At 30.5% G+C, this 20,506-nt stretch overlaps 1 protein-coding gene across 3 annotated transcripts in view; it reads left to right on the top strand.

Moving 5' to 3' along the window:
- Positions 1 to 20,506, top strand: part of LOC113394950 (uncharacterized) — a 187,432-nt gene that overhangs the window by 79,650 nt on the left and 87,276 nt on the right. For 2 of the 3 annotated variants that reach the window (XM_064215858.1, XM_026632441.2), the window contains exon 2: positions 10,527 to 10,583. The exons of the other annotated variant lie outside the window; for it this stretch is intronic. The gene's annotated coding sequence lies outside the window, so the exon portion shown is untranslated. The remainder of the gene's footprint in view (positions 1 to 10,526; positions 10,584 to 20,506) is intronic. 3 annotated transcript variants of the gene reach the window in all.

The following is a 20,506-nucleotide window of genomic DNA, read 5'->3' on the forward strand; positions in this document are numbered from 1 at the left end:
GGCAATTTATAAAACAAACAAAGTGTATTACTGTTTTATTAATTTCTACAATATTGATCTGGTTTTATTCTGATTAATAATAAAACATTCCTACTTATACATAATATATATAAATAACCTAAGAGGCCAGCAATGGGGCTTTATACAGAGTGTTACATTACTTTACCAATTATATAAATATATTTTTTGTAATATTTCTTATACTGTCTATAATATGTGGTATAACTTCAATGTTTTATGATTGTTATTATAAATAACTTATTAAATTTTAATATGATTAGTTAATAAATTAGAGATATTTCGCTGTTATTATAAGTTACATTTTCGTTTATGAAAATTCAAAATTTATTATCAAATTACAATTTCCCTGTGTCATGTAAGTCGCATCATTCGAACCCCAGATAAACAGTAAAAGCCATAAATAACAGTGGACGATTAACAAACCGATGGCTGCTAGGGTCGTAATATATTCACTAGCTGATCCCAATTTGTCTGACCTAACGCAATATTGGGAGCCCTCACTCGGTTTGCATAATATCTCTACGTATTACAGATTACTTTGATAATAGTTTAATTAAACTAATACACACTATCAACGGAAATATTTTTTACAGTATTGACTTAGTTTTTTTTTTATGAATGTACAGGTTTAGAGATGTAAATTTTTTTGATCGATCAAAAAGACTAATTACTGAGTTTATGCTGATTTGTCTCAGTAGAATCTACATTCCCAATCGGCGGTAGCGTAATATTAAAATTAAAATTAACCTTATACAATGACGATTCAAAAATCTTGTAAGAGTCTACTTGAAAAAAGCATATTTTGACTTTTGTAAATTTTTGCGTTTAGTATAAATTAAATTTTTTCAAACTTGATTTTCAAACTATTTTACAAGCACAAAAGGTATTCTAAAATTTTTATCATCTTTATAATTTAAATAGTTTCATAAGTGTGCTAACGATGTTTTTTTATAAATAATCTAATTCCCTAAAATCGGTCGTCGTTTAAAAGCTCTAGTCACAAGGGTGGTCACTAAAATTAATTCAATTCTTGTGGACCGAACGTTGCTTTTAAATAGAATAAGTTATTCATTTCATATAAAAATCTATGGTGTTATAATTTAAATTCTATTCTTTGAAAATATTTTACGTTACATAAATATCGCCTAATATTTCGCGTATTTATGGATACATCAAAGCAATATTTATTATTATGATCTAAATTAGATTTGAAAATAATTATTTCGGACGCCTGTTTTAAATAATAATTATTAAATATATATTGATGAATTATTATTATCTATTCCCTTCATCGCCAATACGACACCACTTAAATTGTTATATCCTTTTTGCCTGTCTTTGACTCACTTCACTCTCCCAACTAGAACACAATAATACTGAGTCTTAGTGCTTGGCGGTATAATTTGTAATAAATGGGTGGTCCTTACTCAGAGCTTGCTGCACAAAGTCCTGCCACAAAGTAAAGTATTACCATGCCATATTATATTACAATATCAAATAATAATAAGCTCAGAGCAATTTCATTCCTTGCAATGAATGAATCTTATTGCAGAAAATTTAATTGTTCCATGATTTATTCGTAGACAAAAGATTTAAAGAACATTGTAGAGTTGAATTTAAAAATCTTAAGAAGACAAATCCGCTTCATTTGCTATTCTTAAACTTGTAACATCTTTAGCTGAACTTGTTTAATACTTAATGCAATTTGAGTGTTTAATTTTCTACTTCTGTAGAGAATTGCAAAGGCATATTTAAGATGTACTCGGCATACAAATAGAGTGAGTTTATCGACTGTAGCAAGAGCAAGTGTGGTCGTTTTGAAAGTTTCGCCAGTTTAATTGTTTTCCCATTTGGAACGTTTGCCGCATACGCCTTTTCTATGTTGCCTATTATGAAGATAATTAAATTAAAGTAAGCTTGTACGATTCCTATGGAATGTTTTATTACTTTGAAGAAATCGCTTGTAGTTATTTTATGTTTGTTTAGTGGTTTACATCGATCGTTCTTTTTTGTTGAGTACTAAAGGAAATATTTCTAAAAGTTTTGTTTCAAAAAGTAGATGGTTAAGCGTTTAATTTATTTATGTTTAATCAAACAATTTGATCTATGTCTGTAAGCGTTGCTCCTCGTAGTGAATAATAAGACTTATTGGCCTATCTTCGTTAGCGTGTTATCCCTTCATCACCAATGTTGTGTTAGTTTTAATCGATTGCAATTTGCAAATTATTCAATTCGTTAGTCAAAGTAAATCGTTCTATTACTTGATTAAATTCTATTTATAAAACGATCCTGAACTATGACACCAATATTTTTTTAAATAGTTTTAATTTGACTTCGGTCGTGTTTAATTTTTGCTATCAGTTTAGAGTTAGTGGTCTACGTTCTCGATGATCCATAGAGGTGTTCAAATTTAAGAAAATGACAAACAACACGTATATACACATAATATAATATAGTAGCAAGAATTATTTTATTCGCTATGAGCGGTACTTAAAACGTTTAATTTGTAAAATTATGTTAAATATTACTAATATGTTTCAATATAAATCATGTGTCCACGGTTACATCATTGTTATTACAGTAGAAGAAGCCGATTGATGTAGAATAAGATTGTATATTTGGAGGTTCTGAGCTCAAAACCCGGGTCAGGCTATGGCAAGAAGTGTAAACCACAAATTAACTCGCCAATGTGCGCCAACCGTGGGATCAAAGTCAATATACCCCTTGTGTCTATAATTATACTGGATAATTTATTCTTCAAACTGAAGTAAAACTATATAAACTATTGATTTATAACGGTATAATGCTGATAAGTCAGTGCTACCCTCCGAAGCGCCTACACAAAGCCCACAGCTAAAAAGATGAAACCACAGTAACGATAAATTGAAATGTTAATAAAATTGAAAATAATTTAGAATAATGTTTGGTGTTAATCAAAATTAATTGCGATGTTATATTTAGTTTTGTGTAAAAAAAAACACTAATTACTTTTTAGATCAGTTGTTTCAAGGTTACTAAAATGTATTTGGGAAACGCGGAAAATAAGTATAGTTTAGGTCGCGCGTAGAATTACGGATTAGTGAACGATTTTTGTAATCCTATGATTATTGTAATATAATTTTTGTAAATGAAGGTAAAGTAGTAATAATATTTTACAACCGGGCACAAGTGTCGTCGTTAGCAGAAGGCTGGAGCTCATTCCTACTTCATTACTGGTAGGTGTCGGAGAGTTTAATTTGATAAACGAAGATTTTTTTTTATAGTGTAGGTGGCTGACGCGCAAATGGGCCATCAGGTGGTAAGTGGTCATCACTGCTCATAGACAATGGCGTTGTAAGAGATATTGACATTCTTTACGTAGCCAATGCGCCACCAACCTTCAGAATTAAGAAATTATATGGTCCTTGTGCCTGTAGTTACACTGGCTTATTCATCCTTCGAACTGGAATACATCAATAATGAGAACTGCTGTTTGGCGGTAGATATCTGACGCGTGGGTGGTACCTACTCAGACGGGCTTGCACAAAGCCCTACCATCAAGAAATTTTCTCATATTTTTATTTTTTCACTGCAAAATATGAGATTTATCCATACTAATATTATAAATTATATGAAAATGATATACTGATATAAAAGGAGTAGATACTCATTAAGTGTTTCTGCATATTCTACCCCTACGGGGGTGAAATAAGGGTTGAAAGTTTGTATAAAAGTCCATCATTTTTGAAGATATAAACATGAACTTTATTTTTGGGATACTTATAAAAAATGAGTAGATACGTATTTAAGCGTTTCTAGATAATCTACCCCTAAGGGGGTGAAAAAAGGGTTGAAAGTTTTTATGCAAGTCAGTCTTTTTTTAAGTTAAAAACATGAAACTTTATTTTTGGGATACTGATTAAAAATGAGTTGTTACCTATTTAAACGATTCTAGATATTTTACGCTTAAGTTGGGAAATAGAGGTGACATTTCGTATATAGATAAGTCTGGAAGTCCGTCATTTTTGAAGTTAGAAGCATGAAATTTTATGTTTGGGCTACCGATTAAAAATGAGTTGATTCGAATTTAAGCGCTTTTGGATATTTTATGCCTAAGGAAAAAAATTGGGTTAACATTTCGTTTATAGAATAGTCTGGAAGTCCGTCATTTTTCAAGTTAGAAACTCGAAACTTTATTTTTCGGCTACCGATTAAAAATTAGTTGATACCTACATATTTAGATTCTGGATATTCTACCCTAAGGGCTGAAATACACACCAATGTGGTATACGAAGAGGTCTTACATTAACTTAATATTATAAGTTAATTTGTAAATATATTCATTTTCTACGCGAGCGAAGCCGCGAGTGACAGCTAGTAAATTTATAAATTAATCACCTGAAACTTAAGTTTAGCTGGCACGGTACTGAAACGACGTTTGAATTAAAATCCACGTATTGTATCCACTAGACCATCTTGGTTCTATTTGTAATATATTATTATTTTAATTAAATACCTCAAGATGAAATATTTATTGTTCGCGTTTGAAGTCGGGGCGCGGCGCTATTACACACATAAAGACATGTCTCTTGGCTGTCTTGATTAATGTGTGTAGCGAAACTAAGAATGTCGTCTATTCGCCCGGCGCTGCCAGACTAATTGTTTTAAACGCCAGCTTAAATACAATTGCCACAAAGTAATTAGTTTCCCAGGTCTTTACCGACTGTCACGATGAACATGTTTGCGACGTTCCGCCAATACGTTAAAGTTACTTTTATTTTTATAAACTTACCGATCTGTTTTTAAGCGATATTCTATTGATAAAATTTATATAGAATGGTCTATAATGTTCAGTGATCGTTAATTGACCAAAATCATTATTGAAAAATACAGAAAACATATATATTTGCATGATTGCAATATTACGTTATTAAAATTAAAGCTACTTATCAAAGAAACTGGTTGACAAATAGAGGAAAAAAAGGCTCAGTATTGTTTTGTCTTTTTCTGTTTATACCTTTGCTTCAAATTAGAAACATTTTTTATCAACGTCGATTGTTTTAAATTCAATAAACAAACCTCTTTCTTGATCACAATATAGTATTTCAGAAGACAAAAATATAAACTTATTTAAGGAAATAACTAACAGAAATTTAGATGTAATGAAAGGGTTTTAACATACTCGTATAAAGCGATATACTCTGCTGAATTCTCGTTAGCGATCACCTGGGAGATGTCCGCTACATTATAGTCGGACTGCATCGGGAGCAGGAAAATCCAGAATCATCGAGCTCGCCACAATGAGATGGGCGCTTTTAGCGGAATTAAAATGTTCCACGACTGTCCACATGTTTTATTGATAAAATGTACACGGGTTTGTAATTTTTCTGCTTCCATTAGCAGCAAAGAGTCGTATTCCTGTACGGTATTATACCTTAACCGAAGGTTAAATCGAATTGTTATTGTTGTTATTTTATGTTCCACTATATGTGATTTTTTACACTACATTTGGAAACGATTATTGTTTATAAGAATATTTGATGACAAAAAAGCGTACCTATAAAATATGTTCGTGTATTTACGAGCAGAATACTATGATTGATTAATTTGGGTATCGTTATTAGTGTAAAGAAACGAGAATTTCTTGTGGGCTCTAGGTGGTACTTACACTTATACTTATACTTTAGTGGTTTCGAATGATTTATAAACATTTTGTAGATTTTTATAATTTGAGTGTAACAATTATTGAAATAAATATCGATATATTTATCACCATAACCTTAAAGATCCAAATCATTTTATTCTTCAATATCTAATAATAAATTAAAACCTTATTAAGAAAGATAATAAAGCGGTTGCGAACAATATTTTTTTAATTTCGTTTCTCAAACTGACAGACTCAAATTAGAGGATTAATATTGAGTACTTGTGTGTAGATGGAGTCGGGCAATTTAATGAAAAGCTAAGCCTGATGTTATACAAAAATTTATTTACTTACTTGGTGGTAGGGCTTTGTGCAAGCCCGTCTAGTTACCACCAGTAACAACAGCACTCAGTATCGTTGTGCTCCGGTTTGAAAAGTGAGTCAGTGTAACTACAAGCACAAGGGATATTTCTTACAGCACCATTGTCTATCGACGGTGGTGACCACTTACCATCAGGTGGATCATTGACTCGTCCGCAAAGCAATATAATATTTTTTTATTTAATTATATATAATACTAGAAGTCTAGTCATAATTTTTTTTATTATTTATAAAGATCATGTCTGAAATTTAATTTGGGCCACCTGAAGCGGACTTACATTTAGTGAAAAAATAAAGGGACAGGCTATAAAAGTTAAGTAACAACTCCTAAATGTCTCATGGATGGGATAAGGCTCCTCTTACGTCGAAGGTTTGGAGTTTATTGCATTACGTTTTCCTCTACGGGTGGAAAATTGACAAAATGTTTTGATACATGTGTAATTTCTGTATATTGTAAATAAGTAGGCAGACTTGAAATTGGACCAATTGATGGTGAGCGGTCATCACCGCCTTAAGACATTAACGCTGTAAAAAATATTAACCATCCCGTACATCGCCAATGCGTCATTAAGTATACCACCTTAGGTACTAAAATGTTGTATAATTTTGCCTGCCTGCCTGCCTTGCCTGAAGATAGAGGCTCAGTGTTATAGTTCTGATTTTTGGTTACCTACCAAAATAAAATTCACGTATTTTTTCGACTGCCGCATTGGCTCAACATTTGATTAAAAACAGGTTATGATGATACTGTTTATTACAAGAGGAGATAATTGAATTATTAGAGTTTTTATATCGCCGTAGTTTTTGTACCACGCGTTATTAAATAGTCGTTTCATGTTTGCCATATCTTTTTTTATCAAACATTTGCGTCTCACAAAAAAGCGTTTCATTTTAAGCGTAGATTTTTTATCCAATGTTCTTTAAAATTCAAATATTTATTTTTTTATTTTAGTGTATTTTTAATGTAGGTATCTATCATTTTATTTAGTACTGTGCCCGCGGCTTCGTGCGCGCTGTTTGAATTTAAGTTATTTGGATATTGACACTCCAATTTTATTAAATGTATAGATTCAAAATCCAAAAAAATTATTTGTACACATAAATATTTCATTTTAAATCAAACATTCGATTTTTAATTATTTATAAAAGTAAAATATAAATATACTTCCAAAACATTTCCAAAGTCAAATTTAATAGTCATGACGTATTAAACCTGTTCGATTTTCTCGACGCCATTTTAATCTTAATTTTAATAATATCTGTGTAATTAAAGTTGATTGAGTTGTCATTTTTATTCCAATCACAAACGCATACATGAGCAATTTATCGTATGCAGTCGTGTGCGTAATAATTAAAAGTTATGCAGCGTGACCTATTAAGGGGAAATTATTCCGTCATACAATAAAACCAATATTAATATACGGCTTCAATATTTTATCAGAGCGAATTAATTGTCTACAGTTAGTCGATAAGACTTACAGTTTGATTGTAGTTTTTTTGTTAAATGTGTGAGTACTTTAACACTTATATGCTAAATTATTTTTTGTTCATTCGAATTTTTAAAGTTAACGGTATTTTAGTTGATGAATAAGCTTTAACTTTGCATACTTGTTTTATCTTATCAGTGGCTCGTACATAATTTGTTAGGTCGGTTTTTTATTTATATATTATTATAGAATTATTAAAAAATACATATGATTATATTAGCCAAAGTACTTTAATCTTGACGGATTACACGTAAAAACTAAAAAATTCCACCGTCGGGTTTTAATACTGTAAGATAAATAAATGTATTTAATGTTATCGCTTATTATACATGATTTTATTAAAACAAAACATAAATAAAATGGTTACTGTTAATTACTGTTAATTTAAATTTAGGAAAGATCTATACAAAATTTTAATGTATCTGTTAATAATTTTGGCAGCAATCCAACCCAAAATAGTTTTAAATAATAATTTTAAAAAATCGTGTTAAGTAATAAAGCTTAAAATATAATAGGATTTGTAGTTTTTGTGTGCACTTGGAAAAATCAAGTACGTATGTAGGTACAAGGCGAACTAACAAAACCTACTTTGTTACGATATTAGTATGCTCGGTATGCCACAATCGATCAGCGTGAATATTATGTAACCTGTCAGTTGTAAATAAGCTTAAGTAAATCCCGATAACAGACGGAGCGAGCAACAGGACAAATGCTACGCACATTATGTGTTTACTAAACAGTTATATGTGAAGCTTCTGAGTTATATCTTAAAGCTAAGTGTGTATAGTCTATTCAAATTGAAGAAGGAATAAAAATAAATAAACCTTAGATTTATGTATGCTGCGCGATTTGCTAGTAGCTCAGCTATTTTGGGCACTACTGACAGTTCTTCTGACAGTTTTTGACATATATATATATATAAATATTCCACTTAACTACTTACATATATCCATAGTTTAGTCGACGTTCAAATTTTTTCGCAAATCCATAATGAATATCACGGATTCTTCAAGCTCTCGACCAACGATACCGCGTCAATTCGATGTCAAATGTTGTTTATTTGTCTTTTGTCTTCTTGTTTATCCAACTAGAGTTAAATTTGCATTTTCTTTGAAAATAATACGTGTCGTTTTATTTTGAGTTTGGATATCCAATGAGCCGAGATCGCTCAGTGGCTAGAACACGCCAATCTTCTTAGTGAATTTCGTGCCCGGGAATGTACCGCCGAGTTTTCATTTGAGAGATTCGATAGATATTTAAAGGCTGTAAATAATTATTTAACTACAATTGACTTAAGCTAGAGCAGTAATAACAGAACACGTATTTCGCATATATAATATATACAAGGAAAATTTTGTACGAGTCATAATTTATTAATTTATTTCCTTTAATTAATAAAAAGGAGTCGCTATTGTTTACGGGTTGTCTCGGTATTCCGAGCCAATGGTAGCTTTATTTTTAATTAATCTCGTATAATTACGATTCAAAGACACTTTGTAAGAGTTTACTTTAAAATATAAATTTATTTCAAATTTGAAATTTTGTTCTATGTGTAAATAAAGTTAAACTTTACGTGAAACAAACAACCGATTATATATTATTATTTTGTATTAATAATAACAGTACAGCTATTGTTATTAGTTTCCCTATTTTAATTTTTATAATCAAGCCCTCCTTTTACGCATAAATTATATATTGTGAACGTATAAAGCCTAAATATTTATTTATTTTTTTAATAATATTGAAAACTAACACATAAATGACGAACGAATTAACAGTTTTGTCACACGTCTTGTTTTTGTTACTGTTTGCTGGTGCGTTGAATGTGCAATAGTTTGATTATTGTGATATTAAAAAACGAATATTCTTTTCCCTAAAGTCCGCATCGCAAGTATCAAAGAATTCATTGTCATAGCTCGTGCGTAATATATTTCACTCGACTGTGCTTAGAGAATGTGCCCAGCACTAATTGTGTAACACGTGCGAGTACGAACAACAGACTCATGCAAAATAAGTTCCGAAATGAAAAAAAGTATGACAAAAAAAGGGTTGCATTCATAACGGGGAAAAACGTTTTAGAGATATTTTGCATTGCATAGTGAAATTGTTATCGGCATAAATGATTTCAATATTCGTTTTTCATCGTTTTATTTATAACACGTGATATTAATGTTTTGAAATGTCTACTTTATATAAAACTGATTGTCGCTCGCGGCTTCGCTCGCATTTTAGGGGTTAGTCGTCAGCTGTTAAGCAAAAAGAGTACCCCAATGAAGCCAGCTTGAACTCCAGGGACTCAAGGGAAATTTCATCAAAATCGATTCAGTGGTTTGACCGTGAAAGAACACACACAACACAACAGACAAACAGACAGAGTTATTTTCGTATATATAATATTATTATATATATACATGTTATAATCTTATAGTAACTGTAATACTGTGGTTCATATAGACAAGCAAATAGGCTAATAGTAAGAAATATTCACCCAAAGTCACTGAAGTATAATCTACTACCGCCAAACAGCAATACTCAGCATTATTTTATTCCGGTTCAAAGGGTTAGTGAGCCAGTGTAACTACAGTCATAAGTGATATAACTTCTCAATTACCAAGTTTGGTGGTGCATTGCGCCAATAACAATGGGCGGTGGTGGCTACTTACTATCAGGTGGCCAATTTACCCGTCCGCTTACCTATATAAATAGAAAATACCTCTACCTTCAATGCAACAATAACATTATCTAAGGTATTACGTTCCTAGACTATAACTAGAGCAGAAAAGTAATAAAGTGCTGTTAGGCAGTAGAATTGGTGGATAGTCGATGCCCATCGAGAAAGGCCTTCATAAAACTCAACGCCGTAATATATTATATAATAATAAGGAACAGTACAATAATCATATTATTCCGAAAATATATAACACATAATAATAATATAAAACACACAATCGACAATAGCGAAACATAATTTGCTTAGATTAACCGATATATTAATGTTATTTCAATAATTGCAGGTAATTCACAATCTTGGTAACGACAAGAAGTGATTTACTTCTGGGAAACAGTTTAACGTAAGTACAAAATATGTGGAAACAATATTATTACAGAAATATTTACTGAGAAAATAATTATAAGGTTTATAACGCACAATATAATATCTGTGTATAAAATATTTTGTCTATTAAATTATTAATTAAATGTTTTATTCCTATCTGTTTTAAATTAATAAAGTGATTTTTAGATATAAATCTTTTGATATGAGTATATGTGTGGAGTTCAGACTCATCTGCCATATAATTTTAAAGTTCAAGGTTTTTAAATCTGAGCGCACTAGACTGGAAATATTTATTAAGATGTCCAAAAAAAACATACACGTACAATGCGTACCAATTTAGTTCAAAACTTAATTAAGATGACTTCAAAATAATATGGCACATATTAAGTACAACATCATTATTTTCAATATTGACTGCAAAAAAGAGGTTTTATATAAATTCTAGTTTTCACCAACCACGTGCCCCTTACACGTGGTTAAGGGTAAATATTAAGTACCCTACTTTTCTGTATTCCTGACAACATATGTGTAAAATATCATGATGATATGTTGAGTAGTTAAGGTGTATGAAAGCGCAACAAATAAACTAACTTTCCCGTTTATAATATTTACTTAGATAAAAACTTTTTAATAAAAACAATAATCATTCTTAATTCAAAATCAAATGAATTCATTTATCATTACTCGAACTTGCAAAATTATTTTTCTTTTGTGAGGTTAAAAGTTCATTTTTTAATTTAAGACTGGACAGACAGAAATAAAGTAGTTGAAATTAAATGGAAGTTGGGTGGTATTTTGGGCACGTCCGAGTTAGTTGGCCCATGGTGACTTTTAATTAATTTGGAAAAAAAAACGTTCGCTTACCGCGTTCGAAAACAACAGTCAATTTGAAAATAGTCTTTTTAAAATTCATTAACGTCGCAAATCGTTTTATAGGAGATGGAAATGTTCGATTAAACTTTCGGGTGATACAGAATTTTGTAAGATGATTAATTTCGAATGCAAATCTGAATGGAAATTGATTGGTTATTAAAATCTTGGTTCAATAATTAAAATCATAGATTGGCTTTAATTATTTTATCAACTGATATTTTAATTTACGAACAATTTTTTTTAAATAGAATAAACTGTATCGCACTTTCACATATAATCATTTAGAAAACATACTACATCAACGAATTTTATTAATTTAATGGAAAAACCTGTACTTCATTTAAATTGCCATTAAATTCATGATTAAGTCAGTACTTAATAAAGTCATTTGTATATAAAAAGACGTAAAGTAACAGCATGTTAATGTACTCTCGAGAAAATAAAATACGCTTAAAATAGCTTGGTGGATACACGTAAGGAGTACATGGCTGTATCAATTTTAAATATAAATTAAGAACATGAAAACTCACCGTAAAAACCTCTTAGAGAACCCGCTATCTGTCTCTAAAATAAACGTATTCTATCAACCATATCGGGTCACTTCGTATATTATCACTTATAATATAAATTTTCTCTTTTCGACAATTTATGCTCCGTTGAAGTTTAATCGAAAACTTTCCACCTGCTTCCATATAAACTCTCTAAATTATTACGCTAATTAAATAAAAAAATCACCTCTAATTAAATGTAGTTGTGCCAAGCATTTGACCCAATTACAGTGAAATTCGTTAACATTTTATCAAATATATATTAAACACGTTATAAAGACATGTTTTCATTTATATCGTCTCTAGTGATCCTTACATAAGCGCTGAAATAAAATTTGAAGTACTTTTTAACTCCTTGCAACGGTTTAAAGTAAGATTAATAGATAAAACTAATGGAGGCTTATCGGGAACGAGTTGCGCAATTGAATACGATGGAGTTTTAATCCCGCATTTCTTAGGCAACACGCTTATTCCTAGGTTAACTTTACTCTAGGTTACTAACTTTATTTCTAGGTTACTTTAATTGAACCTAGCTGGCCCAGTGGACGGATGGACTCGGAGTTTAAATTGAGATTGCGGGTTTAATCGGGGTAAATGAAATTGAGATTTGAAGAACTACAGTTATGTTTATAATAATTATTCATCCTTTCTCCGTAGAAAAATGTTCAGAATTCTGATTCAAATTTTTGAAAAACGAAGATTTTGCCCAATAGTGCAACATTATCTTTACTTGGTTTTTGATACTTTAGTAAATTTGTTTCTAAAACGTGCTGTAAGGATACGGTTTATAACACAACATTAATATTTAAAATATAATCTAATCTTCCTGTCACTCAAAACTCTTCTTAAGCTATTTATTATGGTTCTGTGTAATTTATCTCACTTTGCCATCTGTGTATCTTTGTATGTTTGTCTCGGCTAATCGTCGAATCGCCCAATCAATTTGTAAGGTTTTTGACAGGCGGGTAGAGGACTTTGGAAGAGGATATCTAAGACTTTTTTATTTTAAGCTGGTGGTCGCTTGAGGCTTTTAGAGGATGGTCATATTTTAGAGGTTGGTCATCCGGTAGGCATAACAAGGCTATATGTCCTTTTAGTTCAAGCTTGCTTCATATCAATTCGAGTTTAGCCGTCAAAAGAGCATCAGGCATTAACTTACTTGTTGGTAGGGCTTTGTGCAAGCCCGTCTGGATAGGTAGAAACCCACTCATCAGATATTCTACCGCCAAACAGCAGTACTTAGTATTGTTGTGTTCCGATTTGAAGGGTGAGTGAGCCAGTGTAACAGGCACAAGGGACGTAACATCTTAGTTCCCAAGGTTGGTGGCCCATTGGTGATGGAAGGAATGGTTAATATTTCTTACAACACCATTGTCAATGGGCGGTGGTGACCCCTTACCATCAGGTAGCCCATTTGCTCGTCCGCCTACCGATATCATAAAAATAGGCAGTAAGAGTTACTTTCGCATTTACAATCTTTGTACAAATTTTTAAAGAGTCATATGTAGCTTTTTGAATTGTTGAGTACATTGTATCCGAGAATAGTTTTCGTTATCTGTGTAAATATATAAGTAAAATAAATAATAGCTTATATAATTGTTTTAGCAGTCTATTCGACGCATTTAAACACTATAAATAGTATCAATAACCAAATATAGGAAAGATTTTAGTGAATTAAAATGAAAATTGATATTAGTTAAATTATAATCTACTTTGAATAATTATATAGATTAATTTGTGTCATGGTGGAACACACATACTTATCTATAAAGCTGCGAACTCTCTAAAACTTCATTACAGAAAATCCTCGTAGGACGATTATGACTTTCTTAATTGTAATTAGAATATGGGATTAGATTACAAACGTAACCCATTAGCGTAATTTAATAAGATTATGTTCGCTTATTAGAGTGAAATAAAGATAATTACTGCTCTAATTTTCGGTACGCGTTTTATAGTCTCTTATGCTTTTATCAAATAACGTCTACCACTAATGTTGTACAAGTAGTATGATTGATAAAAATGGTTTAATAATTGTTGTATACAAAATAAATTCAAAGTAATAAGTATTTGTTTTTTATTGACTTTGAGAATATATATATTTTATATAGGTTTAAGAATATATAGTCTTGGCAATTATTAGTTGGAATTATATACACTAATACGGTAATACTAATATTGAAATAATAAAAATGATTGTATTTTTTTAAATTACAGTTTAAATAGTTAATTAAAAGACGAAAAATTACATTTAGGTAAGTTTAAATAGTTAATTACAAGACGAAAAGTTACATTTAGGTAAGTTTAAATAGTTAATTACAAGACGAAATATTACATTTAGGTAAGTTTAAATAGTTAATTACAAGACGAAAAGTTACATTTAGGTAAGTTTAAATAGTTAATTACAAGACGAAATATTACATTTAGGTAAGTTTAAATAGTTAATTACAAGACGAAAAATTAACGGAGCGCACGAGGTGTGATCGTGTGTATAAAAAAACTTCTAATGTAATATTTCTAAATGAAAATTCTTTTTGATCTTTTATCGTCATCACAGACAAATCTCGTAATGTTTCGTTTGGGACCCATCAATAACATCCAGCTAACAGTACGGATACATATTTATGTAATATAAGTAGGCGGACGGATAAATGGGCCACTTGATGGTAAGTGGTCACCACCATCCATATATTCCGTCTCCGTTTCAAGAAATATTTACCTTACATTACCAATGCTAAGAATTTACCGTCACCCTTCAAATCGGAATACAACAATGCTAAGTATTTTGCTGTTTGGTGGTAGATGACACTTCAGTACCTTTGGGTGAATATTACTTACCACCATATAGGTAGACCATTCGCTCGTCTGACTGGTACATAAATTGATATGATTAATAATTCGTGTTATAAATAAAACAATGAAAAATTAATATAGGAATCATTTATGGCGATAAAAAATATTATTCTACTTACAACAATTGATACAATTGAATTGAATTGTATAGCTGTGTGGGGGGGAACATATAATGGTGTGGTCTACTCAGGCTTGAACAAACCTACCACCAAGAAAGTGTGCGCATAGACAAGATCGAAAATTGAAATCATTCAAAGATTTAATGAATCACCTGAAACTAGAAGCGAATTCACCGAACACGTTCCAATGTAATAGTTTTAAAGTTGCGATACATTTATAGAGCCTACACGTGGTGCTATATTTCCACTCGGTATCAAATAAATGAGTCGCTCGGTTTGATTCATACGAATGGGGAACGGAAAGTACCCGGCAACGAATAAAACAAATCAAACGCAGTGCATGGGGTGCGGAATACACTGCACTATTGCCATATGAGGCATAGGCTGACCGTCCAGCGAATATATAGCGACACAGAGATTGTGTAGGAACTTATATCCTATTAATATTATACGCAAAAACGGCTGGAAGTGTTGGTAGGAAATTTGGCACAGTTTATACTCTGACTTACCACATAGACTACCAGTAAGAGCTTGTAAATGTTCCACTACTGGGACTTCTCCGCTTTTTAGGAGAATGTTTTGGTGCTTATACCGCCACGCTGCTATTTTGGTGGTTGTGGATTTTTTATTCGATGTTTTCCTTCAGCGCTGAGAACGAAATGAATTATACATACAAATTAAGAACATGATAATTAATTACTTGCCCGGATTTGAACCCGAAATATGTACATATAGGTAGGCGCGATTTGATTTTTTTAAGAAGGTTATTTATTTCTTATCTTAATTGTTTTTAAGATTAATGAACGCTGGTTTTTGTTTCGCTTAAAAGCCGATGTGATTATCATTTTATGCAATATTTTGTATTGAATACGCTAATTTCAAGAACGTTTTTAAATTGTAATTGACTGTGATTGATGATGAATGTTTTGTGATAAATGTAATCATTAAGTGCTATTTATAAACATACTAGTTTTCGCCCGCGGCTTGGCCTCTGTTTTAAGGTCGTTTGTAGGTATTGGGTTTAAAAAATGAGTTCTATGGCTTCAAGGTTGGAATACCAAATTCCATCAAATTCGGTCCAGTGGCTTAGCTCTGAAAGCATAACAGACATACAGAGTTAATTCGGCATTTATAATGTTTGTATAGATCAGTATAGATAAGATACTGGTCGGTTGGTGTTGTAACTTATAATACGTGATATTTTTTTTTATATAAAAATAAAAAAAATCATTTATATTATTAAGATTTTAATTTCTAAAAATGTAATATACTTTCTTACCCATGATATAAAATATACCCGAAAATATAAAATAAAAAATATATATGCGAAGGTCATTTATATAAAATTTAACAAACTATAAATGACACTATGCGTAATTTAATTTTAATAATAACAATAATAGAATTATTAACATCAAGGCTTTAATTATATAATATTATATATTCTATAATCTAATTGAAATTAGATTCATTAAATTAAAATAAAAAAGATACACCACACGAATTCTCTAAATTCAGTTTGATAGCATGAAACAGCCTTGATCGACTGTACATTTCCTGTGGATATTCAACCTATACACTAGAATTTTATATATTTTTTTCAATACACAATAAACTTGAATACAACTCTTTCAGTCATGAATTTGTGAAATTTAGGTAACATATATGTAAGTAAACTATCTGAAATCAAAATCATGTCAGAATCTACTTCAAATCAATAAAAATCAACTAGGCACTACGTATTGAATCGTCATTTTGCAAAGTACAGGTATAAATTTACACGTTTATCCGATGTTTTCCTTCAGAGCCGGGATGAATTAAAACATAAATTAAACACATTTTATTTCTTACTTTACTTTACTTTTTACAATTAAAAAATGTACATTTAATATTCTTATACAATAAAATTTATGTTTCCTACAGACATCACCGAATACTAAGACCAAGCTCTTCTATCATTTATATAATCCTGCAAAGTAATATAAGCGCTGTTTATTAAAGAAAAATAACATGAGTTTTGCATTTAGTTATAGGTGAATTTTTAATGATCGGCAGCATTTTATTTTAGAGGTGTTATTTCGAACGCTCAGTTTTAAAACGGATAGAATATTGATTCAAAACGTCAAGCGCAGATCTTACGTTCAAAATTATATTCTAACGAATATCTATGTATGTAGGATTGGAACTAAGTCCAGTGGATGTAACACGAAGATTTTAATTGATGGTCACTGAATAAAAAGTCGGAAACACTACTGGGTTTTTTAAATGTTAAAGTGGTTATTAGTTGACTTTTGAAAAAAGAACACTTTTAATTCGGTCTTGCTTTTGCTTTGTGTATATGTAATTCTATCGCATTACATTGTGACGTGAGAATTATATAAACGATAATTTTTATATAATTCGATGTTGTGTATCGAGGTCACACAAATCACATTTCAAATTATAGGCAAAGATTGGCCCTATGTAAATTAGTAGAAAAATCCACTTGGTTTAATAATTGTGTCCCCTAAAAGGAGCGCGTCGCTAACAAATTTATAGCTTTTTTATATTAAATGAGGATACCATTTAATATAAAAAAAACTATAACACTTATGTATATTTTCCTTGCCTTGCTTTGAAGTGGTCCTAAATATTATTTTTATTGCAGGTTATCTCGCTTAAATATATCATTATATTTAATAATTTCAATTTCAATTTCCTAATTGAAATTGAAATTGAATTATTATATTTATATATTATATTGTCCTCAATAGCCCATTAGATCCGAATAATATCAATTTTATTCAAGTAAACTTCACAATTTCGGTTTCGGAAAGCAGATACCAGCGAGAAGAAACAACAAGAAACTCGCATAGCTGCTCTTTTCAAATAGACAGATTTACAATGCTGTTTTTTACAATAATTAGTGTCCTGTGATGGAACCCGAGCCTAAATTCAGGCGTTTTTTTTTTCTAAAAAGTATTCTTTTAATGAATAATAAGATTTATTTATTAATTTAGTCTTAATAAACTTTTTAAATTTAGTAAATGGTAAATTGATTATATTTCCCGGTATCTTATTATGTATGCGTATACCATTGCCCAAAAACGTTCTCTGTACCCTATGCAAGCTGAAAGTAGGGGTTACAAGATTATTCTTATTTCTTGTATTAATAGTATGTATCAGCTTTTATCGAATATTGTTGTATATTCTTCTGTATAAACATTATATTATATTATTATATTGTTATTATATTATTGCTTCACAACATGTTTTCATAAATATATTGTGAAGCAGCCGTTAATACACCTATTTCTTTAAATTTTTCGCGTAATGATGTGCTAGGGCTTCTTTTTTTTCATTACCCCATAACAACATTCCATATGACATAAGACTATGAAAATTACTAAAATAAACTAGTCTAGCAGTACTTATATCCGTGAGTTTTCTAATTGTTTTTATTGAATCTACTAAATCAACCTCACCCAGCAATGGGACATTTAATTTATATCGCCTGGCTGTCTTTATTGAATTTAGGCTTAGTAATGTTTGATTAAATTATATTATTAGAAAATATTCTAATTTAATGTTCTATGTATTTAATAGTCTATGTATCTAACCAATTATTATTGCACTAAAAAAATTAAAATAACAATCACAGGTAGTATATAAATTTTAAAGCAAAACGAAATAAAGATGTATAAGACAGATAAATGAACAAGGAAAACGTAAAAGATTCGCCAAAAAGTTATAACTCTTTTGTTTTTCTTCCCAGAGAGTTATTGCTCATTGCTCTTTGCATTAATTATAAAATAAAAAAACTCATAATGAAATCTGAACCAGCAAAAAGTTTCTATTTAAAGCCTAATTGTACACTAGTTAATAAAAGTACGAACGTAAAAAACCTGTGCCCGTTTTAAATGTGCACAAAATGCCTCACAAAGCTGTTGCAATTTAACGCGCCACTTGGCCGATATGCGAGCAAAACAAGAACATTTTTCATTTCAATCCAGTTTTTTATCAGTAATGGAATTTTAAGTATTGATTAAAACTTACTTGTTAAGTGTTCTTTACCACAATCACAAGGAACACTCACACTCCGATCTATAAAAGACTAAATAATACATACAGTCTTACCAACGTTAAGAGCTATCAACTGAAACCATTTGAAAATGGCCTTAAATAAATAAAATAAAGACGTATGTAGAGATAATTAAAATAAATTTATGTATGTTGTTCCAAATGCTATCATACTGTTACGATCATTATCAACCAGCTCATATTTGAAAGTGTAGAAATGAACTTAGCTGTGCAAAATATGTTAATTTAAAACAATTTTAAGTTTGAATCAATTAATCAAATCTCACCTATTTAAAATAATTAGTATTCTGCTCATATATTTAATTTAAAATCATCATAAAACCAATATTATATTTTTATCTGTTACATTTAGAAAATATTTTTTATCATTTATCACAATGTGACTGACACGAAAAAAAATGTCTCGTACAAATTCTTATTGCTTTGATATTACAATGAAAAAAAAAAAAGGAAATGTTCATATAAAACATTTGTTTTAACTAAAACCGTGAAACTTTTTGTACATGAATACATCTACATCTAAATTCACAGTTAACTCGATTAGTATCAAAATTGAAACTTCAGGACGCTTTAGCAATTTAAAGCGTCACATGCTGGTAAAATGGGAACATGACTCATTTGCAAGCGTTTTTGTGATAATATATGGAATTCTTAAGCAGATGCATGTGTTACTGAATGTGTTTCGACTTTTGTCGTATAAATTATCACATTCTGTAGCTTGTTCTAATTTTTCTTTTAATTATTCGATCCCTTTGTTACTATAATCCTGTTTAAAAATACAATTGAACTGGTTATACTAATTTCAATACGCAGAGATTATTTATTATTAGACTCCGTGTACACGAACACGATTTTAACGTAAATAATTTCTCGTATATTTTTTTGTGAATTCTTAAAAATACTTGGTGATAAGGCTTTGTGCCCGTCTGTGTAGGTACCATCCACGCATCAAATTTTCTACCGCCTAACAAGTAAGTATTATTGTGTACCGGTTTGAACGATATGTGAGCCAGTGATACTATAGGTAAGGGAGATAACATCTTAGTTCCCAAGATTACTTAATGTTTCTAACATCGCTAAATTCTGTGGTAGGCCTATTAGTCATTTCGTCTAGCAAGATATTTAAAAAAAAACTCTGAAATTTCTCTTATTTTTATAGACACTCAATAATTGCAATTTGGATTCTGGAAATGCTATCTTAGTGAAATGTAAATCAATCAATCCTTTTAAGTGAATTTGCATTGACCATTGATTTTCTCTTTGTAATTTCGTTGATTGTAACACTTATATTTTATTGATATTACTATCGGATATTATATTTTATTTACGTCGGAGAGTCTTTTGAATAAATCCAAATTATTGTGGGTGTCTACATTTGCTTGTGCCGTCGTTACTACAAAGGGATAGGCGGCAGCACATTTTGCTCCTAGCATCCTGGCATCTAACGTTTGGTCCAAAATGAACGC

The sequence above is a fragment of the Vanessa tameamea genome, chromosome 9 (genome assembly GCF_037043105.1).
Source record: "Vanessa tameamea isolate UH-Manoa-2023 chromosome 9, ilVanTame1 primary haplotype, whole genome shotgun sequence".
Lineage (NCBI taxonomy): Eukaryota > Metazoa > Arthropoda > Insecta > Lepidoptera > Nymphalidae > Vanessa > Vanessa tameamea.